The sequence below is a fragment of the Takifugu flavidus genome, chromosome 9, assembly GCF_003711565.1.
Source record: "Takifugu flavidus isolate HTHZ2018 chromosome 9, ASM371156v2, whole genome shotgun sequence".
NCBI lineage: Eukaryota > Metazoa > Chordata > Actinopteri > Tetraodontiformes > Tetraodontidae > Takifugu > Takifugu flavidus.
Genome location: NC_079528.1, coordinates 15,709,918 through 15,723,275, shown reverse-complemented (window position 1 = coordinate 15,723,275; position 13,358 = coordinate 15,709,918).

Below are 13,358 nucleotides of genomic sequence, written 5' to 3'. Positions count from 1 at the left end.
TGGGAAAGGTATGGCCAAAGCAAGCTTGAATTCACACTCTCTAAAGCCGGAAAAGCCTTTGATTAAGCATATAATGTACCAGTCGAAAGCACCAACTTGGAGGGATTTGACGTGAATATGACCATCTTGAAGAAGAGGATGAATGAGGCCACAACAGTCATGTCAGCCTGGGAGCGATAGATCCTGTGTCATTAAAAGAAGAACTGAATAACAGAGTTAAAGAGCTGAAGGCAGCCAATAACAGGCTTCAACTGAGGAAAGCTGAATTTGTCACTGCACGGACGGTTGCAGAGCAAGGGCTTGCCACAGAAGCTTCAGGAGTCTGGAAAGCATTTCCCACACCAGCGATACCAACTGTGAAGATTAAGGCAACCACCCTACCAGTTTTCAGTGGCTGCAAGAGGGAATATCACAGATGGAGAAAGGACTGGGAAAATCTGCAGAAGCAAGGGGAGCCATCTGGATCACCTGAAGTCAAGAAAATTCAGCTCCTGGATAGTGTGGAGGACAGGATAGCAAAGGACCTCAGGCTTTCAACCTATACCACTGCTGAAGATATTTTCAGAGTCATAGAAAACAGATATGGAAACAAATTAACCATCGCCCTTGAAATCCTTGAGGAGCTGGAAAAGATACCACATGTAAGGGGAAACCAGCCGAGGAAAGTCATTGACCTTATAGTCTGTGGAGAAGGCCTTAGCAGATCTCACTGAGGGAACTCTGGAGCCATAAGGAACCCACTTGTCGTTAAATCTTTGCAAAGCAAGTTACCTGACTATGTAAAAAGAGACTGGTTAATGTTCATGGTCGATCCGAAGAATAGGGTCACTTCAGACAACGACTTCGACATGCTGCTGAAATTAAAAAAAAATCAGGAAGAAGTACTGGAGAGGCTTGAACAGATAAGGATTGTGGAAAAAGTGTCAGACCATCCCAAAAGAAAATATGAGAGAAAATATGGCTCAACAAGAACCACAAAGAGAAGAGTGCTGGAAGAGTTGATCTAGCGTCCTTTGGGGGTTTATGGAACCAGGCCATTTTCAATTGGGCAGGTGATGAAATAAGGGAGATAACTTGACAGTTGAAAACCATGGAGTTCCTCAAGGTTCTGTACTTGGACCAATCCTCTGCACCTTGTACATGCTTCCCTTAGGGAACATTATTTGGCAGCATGGGATAAATTTTCATTATTATGCTGATGACACTCAGCTTTATTTATCCATGAAACCAGAGGAGACAGAGAAGTTAGTGACGCTCCAGACCTGTCTTAAAGACAAAGTCCTGGATGTCTTCAAATTTCCTCCTCCTTAACTCAGGGGAAAACTGATGTCATGGTGTTTGGTCTAGATGGTATCTCATTAACATCTAGTCTCTCTGTGAAGAATCTTGGAGTAACTTTGACCAAAATCTGTCCTTCACACATTAAAACAGTCTCTACAAGTGCCTTTTCACTTGAGGAACGTCACAAAGATCAGGAAACTACTGACGTGGCATGATGCTGAAAAGTTAGTCCATGCATTTGTTACTTCCAGGCTGGACTATTTTCATTCTTTATTATCAGGGTGTCCAAACATCTATTTAAGAAGCCTCCAGGTGATCCAAAATGCTACAGCCAGAGTTCTGACATGTATTGACAAAAGAGATCACATAACTCCTGTAATGGCGTCTCTTCATTGGCTGCCCGTTAAATTTAGAATAATTTTTAAAACCACTATAGGACGAGGCTGCCGGGGCCCAGAAACATGATCACCTGACAGGCCTCTGTCACCCCCCCACTGGGCCATGGTTTCCTCTCCTCTCCTCTCCTCTCCTCTCCTCATCAAGTAGACTAGTGATGCTGTTTCTTGTGTAGATTTTCGGCCCCCCCACCCTTCTGTATTCATTTACAGGTATCGCCGCCTTCGGAGCTGCATGATGACCTCCGGCCCCGCTGACCCACTCGGCCAGCAGGTTACTCAATATAATGCATTTTCGTATGTGTTTCTGTGCTCTGTGCCCGTCCTCTCCTCTCCTCTACTACCTATTCTATCCTCTACTTGTCCTCCCTCCTCTCTCTCTACCCAGCCGGCCATCAGCAGGAGGGTCCCCCTACATGAGCCTTGTCCTGCTTAAGGTTTCTTCCTGTTAAAGGGGAGTTTTTCCTTGCCACTGTTGCTTGTCTGGGGTTAGGCCCTGGGATTCTGGAAAGCGCCTTGAAACAATTCTGATTGTAAAAGACGCTATATAAATAAAGATTGATTGATTGATTGATTGATTGATTGATCAATTTCAACTGTGGACACTTATATGTAAAAAAAAAAATGCAATGAACAATAAATCTATAAATTTGACATTTGACTGCGAGTAATGGAATTAAAATAAAAGGCACAGCTGTGTAGAAATTATCATAATTACAATATGATCATATTGTTACAATTTTGCAGCCAAAATTCAAGGCGGGACCAGATATTTATGAAGGAAAGTGGGCGTGGCACTCGTGTGTGCAATGGTGAATGGTGTTCAAAGCAAGGAATCTGTGTGATGCTCATCGGAGAGAGAAGACAGCAAGGTTAGTCAAAAATGGAATTGCAAAAACTAGAAGTCTGGAACACTTGGGTTACCACTGGCAAAAACAAAACAATCTGACGCAGGACAGCTGGTGTTGACTGCTGAAGAGGCTTGTTAATCACACCGATTAGCCGCAGGTGTAGAGGCAGCCAGCACGAGGTGGGTCAACCACGCCCCCTAGTGGAAAAACAGAACACCACAACCCAAACACACAGACCAAAACCAGAATCATAACAAGAGCAACAGGACCACATTATCTGAAAAGAGCAGAAATGAAATCCTGTGGTTCCCAAGCTGGACTCCATCTAGTCCTGGCCATTGGTGACAAAGGGCAGCCTTGCAAGTCCAACATGCACCAGAAACAGGTCTTACAGGTCCGGTAAAGCGAACTAAGCTGCTGCTCTATTCATACAGAGACCGAACGGCCCTCAGCAGAGGGTCATGGTCCCTATACTCGTGAAGCACCCCCACAGAAGACCAAGAGGGACACGGTTGAATGCCTTTTACAGTTCAACAAAACACATGTTGACTCGCTGGGCAAAATTCCATGAACCCTTAAGCACCCATTGGAGGGAATAGAGTTGATCCAGTTCTCCACGACCGGGAAGAAAGCCACATTGTTAAGCCTGATTCCGGGGTTCCACTATCGGCTGAATTTTAATCTCCAGTACTCACATGTGCACCTTTTCAGGGAGGCTGAGAAGTGTGATCCCCCTAAAGTTCGAACACACCCTCTGTTCCCCTTTTATTTATATATATATATATATATATATATATATATATATATATATATATATATATATATATAAAAAGTTACCACCAGCTGTGTTTGCAATTTCAGAGGCACTGTTCCCAACTGCCAATTGATGGTCCAGAGGCTGGTCAACCAAGACGGTCCTACAGTATCCAGAGACTTGAGGTACTCAGGGCGGCTCTCATCCACTTCTGACGTCTTGCCGCCAAGAAGCTTACTAACTACCTTCTTGACTTTCAGCTTGGGTGATGGCGGAGTCCTCCTCAGAGTTCCCATCCATTGCTTCCTCTGTGAAAGGTGTGTCGATGGGATTGAGGAGATTCTTGAAGCATTTCTTCCACCATCCAACAATATCCCCAGTTGAGTTCAGTAGTTGAAGACCTCTTTGATGGAGGGCTCAGCCAGATGTTCTCAATAGACCTTCACAATACGTTTGGGTCTGCCAGGTCTGTCCAATTTTCTCCCCCACCTGCAAATCCAACTCACCACCAGGTGGTAATCAGTTTACAGCTCAACGCATCTTTTTATCCCAGTGTCCATGACATACAGTCAGAGGTCAAATGAAGTGACTCTCGAGCACTAGAGTAAAGTACAACATATGACGACTGAGTTGGGGAGCTATAAGTAAGCCGACACCAGCGGCTTAGTTCCAGAACCCATGCTGTTCATGGCATTGAGCCCGACTATTTCTTAGGTTAAATGCACAAATACAGTCAATCAATCTTTATTTATATAGCGTCTTATACAATCAAAATTGTTTCAAGGCGCTTTCCAGAATCCCAGGGCCTGACCCCAGACAAGCAACAGTGGCAAGGAAAAACTCCCCTTTAACAGGAAGAAACCTTGAGCAGGACCAGGCTCATGTAAGGGGACCCTCCTGCTGATGGCCGGCTGGGTAAAGAGAGAGGAGAAGAGGGAGGACAGGTAGAGGATAGGATAGGTAGGAGAGGAGAGGGGTAGAGGAGAGGAGAAGTAGAGTGAAGGGGAGGTAGAGGAGAGGAGAAGAAGGAGGAGGAGGGGAAAGAGGAGAGGAAAGAAGAGGAGAGTGAGAGGAAAAGGAGAAGGAGGGGGAGAGGAGAGGGAGAGGAGAGGCACAGAGCACAGAAACACACACAAAAAATATGATGCACAATCACTTCAGCGGGGCCGGTGGTCATTATGCAGCTCCGATGGCAGTGATACCTGTAAATAAATAGGGGGGGTGGGGGAGAAGCAGAAAAACTACACAAGAATCAGCATAACTAATCTGCTTGATGAGGAGAGGAAAGGAGAGGAAACCATGACCCAGTGGAGTGACAGAGGCCTGTCAGGTGATCATGTTTCCGGACCCCGGCAGCCTTGGCCTATAACAGCATAACCAAGATGTGACCTAACGATTAGACGACCCCCTAGGTATGATAATTTGTCTGTCTATGATAGTAACTGGAACTACTGAATTAGTAACAATAATCTTTTTCAAAGAGGTAGGTTTTGAGTCTAATCTTAAAAGTAGCGATGGAGTCAGCCTCCCGTACCCGGACAGGGAGCTGGTTCCATAGCAGGGGGGCCTGGTAGCTAAATGCTCGGCCCCCCATTCTACTCCTGGAAACTCTGGGAACCACAAGTAGACCAGCATTCTGAGAGCGGAGCGGTCTATTGGGCTGATAAGGTATCACTAGCTCCTTCAGGTAGGATGGAGCTAGGCCTCTGAGGACCTTGTAGGTCAAAAGAAGGGTTTTAAAAATTATTCTAAATTTAACGGGCAGCCAGTGAAGCGACACCAGTACAGGAGTAATGTGATCTCTTTTTGGATCAACTGGAGGCTTCTTAAAGAGTTGTTTGGACACCCTGATAATAAGGAGTTACAGTAGTCCAGCCTGGAAGTAACAAATGCATGGACTAACTTTTCAGCATCATGGTGGGTCAGTAGCTTCCTGATCTTTGAGATGTTCCTCAAGTGAAAAAAGGCACTTCTAGAGACTAATTTAATGTGTAAGTTGAAGGAGAGATTTTGATCAAAAGTTACTCCTAGATTCCTCACAGAGAGACTAGATGTTAATGAGATACCATCTAGAGTGATCATGTGATCTAATCTATCCCTGAGAGGTTCAGGACCAAACACCATGACCTCAGTTTTTCCTGGGTTAAGGAGGAGGAATTTTGAAGACATCCAGGACTTTATGTCTTTAAGACAGGTCTGGAGCTTCACTAACTTCTCTGTCTCCTGGGTTTCATGGATAAATAGAGCTGAGTGTCATCAGCATAACAATGAAAATTTATCCCATGCTGCCGAATAATGTTCCCTAAGGGAAGCATGTACAATGTGAAGAGGAATGGTCCGAGTACAGAACCTTGAGGAACTCCATGGCTAACCCTACTGTATGAGGAGGGAACGCCATGGACATGGGCAAACTGGTATCTATCAGATAAGTATGATCTAAACCAGTCTAGTGCTGTCCCTTTAATCCCAATCACATGTTCCAGTCTCTGTAACAGGATGCTGTGATCAACTGTATCAAAAGCAGCACTGAGGTCCAGCAGAACCAGCATAGAGACCAGTCCATGATCGGAAGCTATGAGAAGATCATTAGTGACTTTAAGAAGTGCTGTTTCTGTGCTGTGGTGAGCTCTAAAGCCTGACTGAAACATCTCAAACAGGCTGTTCCTCTGCAGGTGCTCCAGTAACTGAGTCACCACCACCTTCTCTAGAACTTTAGAGATAAAAGGAAGGTTGGATATTGGCCTATAATTTGCTAAGACATCAGGATCCAGTGATGGTTTTTTAAGCAACGGCTTAATCACTGCCACCTTGTAGGACCGGGGTACATAACCTGACACTAAAGAACCATTGATCTGGTCCAGGATAGAACTGCCTATCAGTGGTAGAACATCCTTCAACAGGTGTGTTGGGATGGGATCTAAAAGACACGTGGTGGTCTTGGATTTCTGAATTAGCGATGACGCCTCAGAAAAATATATAGGGCTGAAGGAGCTTAAGGGCTCGTTGGAGACCCTGTATGTTCCCACAGTCGGCACATCTGGTGATGGTCCAGTTGTTGGGATGGCCTGGTTAGCTTTCTCTCTGATAGCTAGAACTTTATCAGTGAAGAAGCTCATGAAGTCTTCACCACTAAGGGAAGAAGGGATACGTGGATCTAAAACACTGTGACTCTTGGTTAATTTGGCCACAGTGCTGAAGAGAAACCTGGGGTTGTTCTTATTTTCCTCAAAGAAGAAAAATAAGCTGTTCTAGCCTTGCGAAGGGCCTTTTTGTAAACTAATAGACAGTCTTTCCAGGCTACATGGTAGCTGTCTATTTTACAAGAATGCCACTTCCTTTCCAGTCTTCGCACTTTCTGCTTGAGGGTCCTGATATGTGAATTATACCAGGGGGCACACTCCTCTGATTTACTATTTTCTTTTTCAGGGGGGCAACAGAATCAAGCGTGATTCTCAGAGAGGTTGCTGCACCTTCAGCAATAGAGTCAACCTCAGCAGGGCTAAGATTATAATGATTGATCCCTGGGGAAACACACGGTGGTCCTGGGATCAGCACAGGGATCACTTCCTTAAACTTAGCTACAGCATTATCTGAAAGACATCTGCTATAGTAAGACTTTGTTCTGAGCATAGAAGAATCCTTAATCATAAATGTAAAAGTGATCAAAGAATGGTCTGACAGGACTGGGTTCTGAGGGAACACTGACACGTGTTCTACCTCAACACCATAAGTCAGAACTAGATCTAGGGTGTGGTTAAAGCTGTGAGTTGGTTGGTTTATCTGCTGGAGGAAACCAACTGACTCAAGTAATGAAATGAAGCCATTTCTAAAGCTGTCATTTATAACGTCCATATGGATATTAAAGTCTCCAATGATAATGACTTTTTCCGTTCTAAGGACCAAGTCAGATAAGAAATCAGAGAACTCAGACAGGAACTCTGAATGTGGCCCAGCAGGGGGCCGATACAACTACAAACAGAAGTGGCTTTTCTGTCCTCCAGTTCAGATGGGTGATGCCAAGAGTCAGGCTTTCAAATGAACTGAAGCTATGTTTTGGTCTGGGATTAATTAATAACTTGGAGTGATAGATTGCTGCCACTCCCCCTCCTCGACCAGTAACACGTGGAATATGATAATTAAGATGGGTAGGAGGAGTAGATTCATTTAAGCTCACATACTCCTCCTCCTGAAGCCAGGTCTCAGTAAGACAAAATAAATCAATGTGATGATCCGCTATCAGGTCGTGCACTAACAGGGATTTACACAAAAGAGATCTAATATTTAACAGTCCACACTTAATTGTGATATTAGTTTCTCCAACTTGTGCTTCAGTATTAATTTTAATAAGATTTTAGTGATTGACCGCTCCCCTGCTCTGTGCTTGGTGAACTTTTAACCGTGGAACAGAGACTACCTCTATAGTGTTAAATATGTTATTGTTGGTGGATGAGGGTTCTAAGGAAGCAGCAGAGAGGTGTGTAAGACTACAACTCTGCATCCTGGTCTGGACCCTGGATTGTCAGGTCACTTTGGGTCTAATAAAATTAGCCAGATTACTAGAAATGAGAGAAGCACCATCTTGTGTGGGATGGACACCGTCTCTCCTAATCAGACCAGGTTTTCCCCAAAAGGTGCTCCAATTGTCTATAAAGGCCACCTGGTTATCGGGGCACCACCGTGACAGCCAGCGACGGAGCGACGACATGCGGCTAAACATCTCATCGCTGGCCAGATTGGGGAGGGGACCAGAGAATGCTACGGAGTCCGACATCGTTTTTGCGTAGTTACACACCGACTCTATGTTAATTTTTGTGACCTCCGACTAAGCCGGGTGTCATTGGCTCCGACGTGAATAATAACTTTACCAAATTTACGATTCCGTCTCGCCAGCAGCCATAAATTTGCTTCTATGTCGCCCGCTCTGGCCCCCGGAATGCACTTAACTATGGTCGCTGGAGTCGGCTTCACGTGGCGCAAAACAGAGTCGCCAATTACCAGGGTCGGTTTCTCAGCGGGTGTGTCGCCGAATGGGGAAAAGCGGTTAGCCACGGGAAGCGGTTGGTGGTGCACCGTGGGCCTTTGTTTTGGGCTACGCTTCCTACGAACCGTCACCCAGCCGCCCTGGCTAGCCGGCTGCTCGGCTGCTGCCGGGGGACCGCTAGCTGTAGCTACGCTAGGCGGCTCCGCAGCAGCTAGCTTACCCTGGCTACATGACGCAACTCCAGCTAACTCCAAACTGCGGAACCGCGTCTCAAGCTCGCTAAGTCTCGCCTCCATAGCCATAAATAAACTACACTTTCTGCACCTATTCCCTTCACTAAGGGAGGCAGACGAGTAACTAAACATTTCGCACTCTGAACAGACAAAGACACCGGGTGAAACAGACGGTGAGGCCATGCTAATGCTAGTGATCGGCGAAGCCTTGTATTTGTTTAATATGGGTTGTTTCTTACTGTTGATATCAGGTGTCTAGAATGTCTCAAGTGTTCAAAATTTTAAGTAAAGTGAATACAACACACCAAGTGTTCAATATTAAGTGAATACAACACACCAAGTGTTCAATATTAAGTGAATATGGCACCCCGTGCACAATGCAACCAACGAACGATAGAAGAGACAGGAAGTGATGCAATACTCACGCAGGAAGTGACGCAATACTCTCCCAGTGATGAGAAACATTACAAAAATGTACAAGTTGAAGCAATTATAGTTCACATGACACATTAATGTTTTTGTTTCTTTGCCATGTGATGATTTCCATGTATGAGATAGAGGCACAGGCTCCCATCCATCTTCTCCTGCTTATCTGGTACGGGGTTGTGTGGGCAGCAGGCTGAGCAGGCATGCCCAGACTTCTCTGTCCCTGAACACTTATACAGTTCTTTCAGGGAGAATTCCAAGATGTTCCCAGGTCAGCCGAGTCCCTGTGGGACATTGTTCCCTAACTTGTGAACAAGCCAGGGAGGGAGGAAGGTAGCCACCAGTATTTTTTCCAGCTGAGAACCATGGCATCCGCCTTAGAGGTGCTGCTTTTCATCCCAGGTGCTTCACACTCAGCTGCAAACTGCCCCAATATTTGCTGAAGGTCCCAGCAGGAAGAAGCCAACAAGACATCATCTGCAAAAAGCAGTGATGAAATCCAGTGGTTCCCAAACCAGAACCCCTCTTGCCCCTGGCTGTCTAAAAGTAATGAACAGCAACAAGCACAGGAACAGGTCTGTTTTACTACCAGCAATGTTGCCCAATTTCCTGTCCCAGTCATACAGGGATGGTGCAGAGGGTCTCCCACCCCATGCTTCTACAGTGCCTCACACAGGTTGAAACAAGGGACACTGTAAAATACCTTCTCCAAGTCTACAACTCTTTAAGAAGCCTCCAGTTGATCCAAAATGCTGCAGCTAGAGTTCTGACAGGTATTGACAAAAGAGTCCAACATGGCGCTGTAGCAGACGGCAGCCACTCCTCGCGCTCTACAGCACTGTGTGTGTTTTTTACTCATTTTAGCTTGTTTTTTAGTATTTCACTTCGTCACGAAGTTACTTTTTATGCATCCCATGGATACATCGACCGCACAGAGAAGAACCAGACCTCTCACTTACTCCAGAGAGGAGTTACTGGAACTCGCAAAAAATAAACACGGACTGAGACACCGGGTCCCAGCTGAGCTGCAGCAATGCTACAGAGGCTGCAAAGCCGGGGCTAAAGTACAGGCGCGGCGAACAGAAAACCAGCGGAGGCACAAACCATCGCTCCCCTCCGTGATTATGGGCAACGTCAACTCTTTAACGAATAAGATAGACGAGCTGGCAGCCCTGGGAAACCAGCGGATTTACCGTGAGTGCAGCTTGTTTATTCTCACAGAGACGTGGCTAACCGCCACCATACCCGACGCTAACGTGGACCTGCGAGGATTCACCGCGGTGAGAGCGGACAGGGACACAAAGGCATGCGGGAAGAGCAAAGGAGGGGGACTAATCATCTACACCAACAACCGTTGGTGTAACCCTGGCCATGTCTCTGTGAAGGCGGTTTTGTGTTGCCCAAATCTCGAACTGTTAGCCGTTAGTATGCGGCCATATTACCTGCCCAGGGAGTTCAGTCACGTGATCGCCCTGTGTGTGTACATCGCCCCCACGGCCAACGGAGCAACTGCGTGTGAGAAGATCCACAGCGTCGCTGCACGGCTGCAGACCAAGCACCCTGAGGACCTCCTGATCATCTCTGGAGACTTCAATCATGTGACCCTGGACTCCACACTGGCTGCTCTCCACCAGGTTATTGACTGCCCCACAAGAAACAACAGGACGATCGACCTACTGTACACCAACGTCAAGGAGGCATACAGAGTCATCGCTCTCCCCCCACTGGGCAAGTCGGACCACAACCTGGTGTACGTGCAGCCCCAGTACACCCCACTGGTCCAAAGGCAGGCAGCCTCCACACGCTCCATCAGGAGATGGACTCCTGCAGCAGAGGAGGCTCTGAAGGACTGCTTCAACATCACGGACTGGGATGTACTGCTGGGGGAACATGAAGAGGACATAGATGGGATGACCGACCGTCTCACAGACTACCTCAATTTCTGTGTAGATGTGGTTGTCCCCACCAAGACTGTACAGTGTTATCCTAACAATAAGCCATGGGTAACACAGGAAGTCAAGGATGTCCTCAATAAGAAGAAAAAGGCCTTCAGAAATAAAGACAGGGAGGAGATGAAAGAAGCGCAGAGGGAGGTGAAACGCTGCTTGAAGGAGGCGAAGAACACCTACAGGAAGAAGGTGGAGAAGAAGCTGGCTGATAACAACATGCGGGACGTCTGGGAAGGTGTCAGGACCATCACTGGTCACAAAGCCAAGACCAGCATGGAAGGGGGAGGAGTGGAGAGGGCAAACGACCTGAACCAATTCTTCAACAGGTTCAGTCAGCCCACTCCACTCCAATCCTCTGCCCCCCCCTCCTTACAGTTCGTCTACCGGGACAAGGTCGGTGTAGAGGACGCCATCATCTACCTGCTGCACCGAGTCCACTCGCATCTGGACAAGGGGAGTGGCACAGCGAGAATCCTCTTTTTGAATTTCTCGAGTGCCTTCAACACGATCCAGCCCCTTGTCCTACAGGACAAGCTTCTACAGATGCAAGTGGACCCCTTCCTGGTTGCTTGGATCTCCAGCTACCTCACCGACAGGCCGCAGTTCGGATGAAGGACATCACATCTGACACTGTGGTCAGCAGCATCGGTGCTCCACGGGGGACTGTGCTGTCCCCCATCCTCTTCAGTCTGTACACCTCGGACTTCTGTTACAACTCTGAAATGTGTCACATTCAGAAGTTCGCTGATGACACAGCCATCGTTGGCTGTATCAGAGACGACCAAGAGGAGGAGTACCGGTGCCTGGTGAGGGACTTTGTTGCCTGGTGCCACAACAACGGCCTGCAGCTCAACACCTCCAAAACTAAAGAACTGGTCATTGACTTTGGGAGGACCGACCGAGACCTAGACCAGTTCAGATAGGAACGGAGGAGGTGGAGGGCGTGCAGACCTACAAATATCTTGGGCTCTGGCTGGACTGGACAAGCAACACGAGGCAGCTGTACAAGAAGACCCAGAGCAGGATGTACTTCCTGAGGAGACTCAGATCCTTCAACATCTGCAGGAAACTCCTCTGGATGTTCTACCAGTCTGTGGTCGCCAGTGTCCTGTCCTACGCTGTGGTGTGCTGGCGGGGGAGTGCGACAAAAGCGGACCTCTCCAGGCTGGAGAAGCTGATCAGGCGGGCCAGCTCGGTGGTGGGGATGAAACTGAAACCTCTGGCGACAGTGGCAGAGAGAAGAACTATTGACAAGCTGCGGAGCATCATGGACAATGACCGCCACCCTCTGCACACTGTCATCCACAGCCAGAGAAGCCTGATCAGCCAGAGGCTGCGCCTCCCCAGGTTCAGGACCAACAGACTGGGGAACTCATTCGTCCCCCGAGCCATCAGGCTGTTCAACTCCTCACAGGGGGGGAGGAGGGCCAACAGGAGAACTGGAACATTTTTATAGTTTTATATTTATATTCATATTCTATTTTTAATTTATTCTATTTTATTTCTTATTTTATTATATTTTTATTATCTTTAATAGGTTTAATGGGGTGAAATGGTGGTGGGAAATTTTGTAGATGCTTGTAGATCTTTGGAGATGCTAATTTCCCTGGTGGACACCCCCTAAAGGGATCAATAAAGTACTCTTGAATCTTGAAGAGATCACATAACTCCTGTAATGGAGTCGCTTCATTGGCTGCCCGTTAAATTTAGAATAATTTTTAAAACCCTTTTGACCTACAAAGTCCTCAGAGGCCTAGCTCCATCCTACCTGGAGGAGCTAGTGATACCTTATCAGCCCAATAGACCGCTCCGCTCTCAGAATGCTGGTCTACTTGTGGTTCCCAGAGTTTCTAGGAGTAGAATGGGGGGCCGAGCATTTAGCTACCAGGCCCCCCTGCAATGGAACCAGCTCCCTGTCCAGGTACGAGAGGCTGACTCCATCGCTACTTTTAAGATCAGACTTAAAACCTACCTCTTTGAAAAAGCTTATTGTTGTTAATTCTGTAGTTCCAGTTACTATCATAGATAGACAAATTATCATACTTAGGGGGTCGTCTAATCGTTAGGTCACATCTTAGCTATGCTATTATAGGCCAAGGCTGCCGGGGTCCGGAAACATGATCACCTGACAGGCCTCTGTCACTCCACTGGGTCATGATTTCCTCTCCTCTCCTTTCCTCATCCTCATCAAGCAGACTAGTTATGATGATTCCTGTGTAGTTTTTCTCCTCCCCCCCCCCTCTCTATTTATTTACAGGTATCGCCGCCTTCGGAGCTGCATGATGACCTCCGGCCCCGCTGACCCATTGTATAGTGTATTTTTGTGTGTGTTTCTGTGCTCTGTGCCTCTCCTCTCCTCTCCTTCTCCTCTCCTTCTCCTCTCCTTCTCCTCTCCTCTCTCTTTACCCAGCTGGCCATCAGCAGGAGGGTCCCCCTACATGAGCCTGGTCCTGCTCAAGGTTTCTTCCTGTTAAAGGGGAGTTTTTCC